At 36.5% G+C, this 3,628-nt stretch overlaps 1 non-coding gene across 1 annotated transcript; it reads left to right on the top strand.

Moving 5' to 3' along the window:
• Window positions 1-2,730: 2,730 nt before the first annotated feature.
• Window positions 2,731-2,859, top strand: LOC142435376 (small nucleolar RNA SNORA20). The gene has a single exon (XR_012781442.1). It is a non-coding gene; the product is annotated as a small nucleolar RNA SNORA20 (small nucleolar RNA).
• Window positions 2,860-3,628: the final 769 nt, after the last annotated feature.

Genomic DNA, 3,628 nt, shown 5'->3' with positions numbered 1-3,628 from the left:
AAGAGCAAGGATATCACTTTGAGAATTCAAGTACTCTGGACCCAAGCAATGTTATTTTCATTGACTCATATGCATGTGAAATTTGGACATTGAATAAGGAAGACCAGAGAAGATTCAATGCATTGGAATTGTGGTATGGTTGAAGAACAGTGAAGAACCAACAACTGTCTCCAAAAGAGCGGCCAGAATGTTTCTCAGAAGCGAGGATGGCTAGGCTTGTCGTGTGTTTTGTATATGTCAACAGAGGGGCCAGTCCCTGGAAAACGACGTCAGGCTGTGTAGAGTAGAATGGAAGCAAAAAAGAGGAAGACTATCAAGAAGATGGATTGACACGGGGGCTACAAAAATGGGCTCCAAATAACAATTGTGAGACTGGCACAGGATCTGGAATTGTTTCCTCCCTGTTGTGCATAGGGTCACTGGGTGTCAGAACCAACCAGAAGGCGCCTGACAACAATAAGTCTGTAATTACTCTAATGATTTGAGCTGCTAATAAATTCAAACCTCCAATCTTTGCCTTTGTATCCAAGCGTTTAACCACTGCAACACCCGGGCTCTTTCATAGGTTCTAAACCATTCTTGCTGAGGGTAGATGCCATCCAGTTTGTTTATCCATAGCAACCCTATGTATGACAGTAGGAACTACTGCTCAAACCTGCAGCATCCTCACAATTGTTCGTTTGAGCCACTGTGTCAGCCTCTCTCCTTGAGGGTCTCTCTTTCCACTGGCCTTCTACTCGACCAAGCAAAGTCCTTTTCCAGAGATGGGTCTCTCCTTAACATGGCCAAAAAATTTAAGAAAAAGTGTTGTTCTGCTAGCAGCCCATGGTACATTCAACACTCTACGCCAACACCATGATGCTAAGTCTTGTTTCCCTAAACCAGATGAGGATGAAAGTACTAAGCTTGCAGGGCTATTCTGATGAAATTATAACGTGCTTAGTAAGCAGCTTGCACAAAGTAGGCCCTCAGAGTTCATAGCCATTATTCCTGATTTCTCTGATTCTCCGCAGTAGAAAACCTATTCAATAAGCAGCTGATTCATTGCAAAAATTGTTTGAGTGATTTCATAGCTCATGATTTTAGACAGCAGGTTTCTGCACATAGAGTCTCTCCAGCTCCCCCGCCCCCAAAGTGAGGTATGGAGTGGGGTTCGTCATTGATAGCAGAGCAATAAAAATGTATTGTTTATTGTGTAGACCTTGTAGAAAATCCATTAAAAATTAGAATGTACTCAACTTAAAATCATTTTCTACGGTTTACTGTCCTCAGTAACAATATGAAGTTTGCAAAGTACTGCGGTCGCAGTGATGATGATGAAGTGGTGACTCCCACTTGTGGAGATAACATTTCACCTCTATACTTTCTCTTTTGCCTTCTAAACTTTCGTCTTTCTAAAACAATGATTGCATTTAAAGACGATCATGCAAGATAAAAATCACATCCATCACACACACAAACCCTATCTTTACCTAAAAACTATGTGGATCTTATAGATTTTACTTAGTATCTATAAGGCTAAAAATATCTTTGAAAGACTGACACTTTCTCTGCTACTCTACTGACTGCAAGGCAAATTTTCTCTGTTGAGTTCTAAAGTGCAGGAAATAGAGGTTTATAATGGCAAAGATGACAGACTTTTAAGTAGAATGGCACCAGCACACCACTATAATTTTACTTTTTGTCTAATTCCGACAAGAACCTCCGTAGATCACAGGTAATGGAACTCTGGGGGTTTCAACATTTCTGAAAGGGGCCACATAACTCAGTGAGTGGATGGTGAGTGTCCAGTGTACATGTCAGAGATCCAGAGAAGGGAGCTGGCATTTCACTCAAATGGCACCAGTCAAAGCTGCACTGAGAGCAAGAGAGGAACACTGAGAACAATGGCCTGTGGCTCAGCATTCTATTCAGAAAAGGTTCTGGCAGGTTATTCAGATTAGCTTCAATATCCATTGTGATTTAGCTATGAATTGTTACTCACTTTAATCCTTTCGACTCTTTTGCTCATATTTCCTGTGTGTTTTCTTGAAAGAAGAGGGCAATGGACTTTAAGGGTTACCTGAAAATACTGTTATTTAGAGTTTTGAAGTATTTACCACCACCTCTCCAGTTTGCTGTTGTCTTCGCTTTCTACAAATAAAACTCATTATGAGGGACGACAGTAGTTTTTTTTTGTGTGGTGTTATTTTTCTTGCGTGTCTTCCAAATTAGAAAATATTTTCAAGTGAATATTTAACTCAGTTTACTTTTTGCCTTTAAATGTAGTGCGTAAACAATAATAGTGAAATTTGGAAGCTTAGTATTCTGAAGAATCAAAATATGTTATAAAAAAATCCTTATTTTAACTGCTTTTTCTAAGAATTAATTATAGTATGGGTATTTTAATGTTCTCTAAATCCAATAGGAAATATTGATTTTTTATTTACCTAGTGATAAACAAAGTTCAGTATAGAACTTTTAGAAGTTTTGTCTCCTTTCATGAAGTTCATATCTTATTCAAAGAAGTAATGTGATATATTAAGTTCTAATAAAAGTGAGGCATAATGATTATTAGGGAGATTAGGGGAGCTTTAGAGATACCAATAGTATTCTATAGATGGGTTCATTTAGTGATCATTTATTGAACTGTACCAGTATAGTTGAGAGATTTTTCTGAATGTGTGTTATATGTCAACAAGAAGCTGATAAATATTAATAGTACTGTGGAAATAAAAATGGATGTTTAGCTTTCCCATTGATTTGCTGCTATTGTCTGTCAGTGATATGAGCAGTTATACGCATGGGATAAAATATATGAGACCCTTGCAAATTGAGATGAAATCATCATTTTCTCTCTTCTGCATGGTCTGGACATTGGAAAAAAAATGGATGCTTAGAATAAAAAAGTACCCAACCTTCTAAAATCACAGGTAATCAGTAATGCAAAGAGAGTATATTTCCTGTATATTCATAACAGATAAGTTTGTTTTCATTGGAATTTCAGCATTATATAATTTATGAAATACTTTTTATCATAGATTGATATTAACACTTTTTAATACTTATGTTCTAATTGTCTAACTTATCCCATGAGCTGTGCTAATTTATTGAGTAAAATTGTAATTAATGCAAGGTCTTTGCGTTATCATTCTTTAGAAGGGGTGGAAAGTTTAGGACATAAATTTGGTTAACAATTTTCAACCTCTCTATCATGACGTCTTTGTTATTGAACAAAGCTAAAATACTAAGGTTTACCCATGACTTACCTCATGTAGTGTATTTAATATTATATTATCTCTAGTGGAATAGATCCCCTTATTTTTCATGAGTTGAAGAGAGATGTTACTAGAAATAACAGCACATGGCCCACAGCTATTTTATGTTCCCCATAGTCCATAAACTGAGAACATTTCCTGCCTAGAGCAAAGTGTTTAGTATATAATTTTTATTTATCCTGTCTTATATCCTTATAGAAAACTCAACTATGTTCTCTTATCATTAGTGAATTCACAGAGATCCATTTCAGAGAGATATCCATAATCTTCATGATATCCTGAGGAAAAGATTCCAAACATGAAGTATCAAGAGAATACAAGAATGCATTATGATACAGTCAGAGTCAAATGGTAGTGAGCGAGTGAATGAG

Source organism: Tenrec ecaudatus, chromosome X (assembly GCF_050624435.1).
Source record: "Tenrec ecaudatus isolate mTenEca1 chromosome X, mTenEca1.hap1, whole genome shotgun sequence".
NCBI classification, from domain to species: Eukaryota; Metazoa; Chordata; class Mammalia; order Afrosoricida; family Tenrecidae; genus Tenrec; species Tenrec ecaudatus.
Note: the sequence above shows the minus strand (reverse complement) of the source record. Positions and strands in the feature narration are given on the sequence as shown.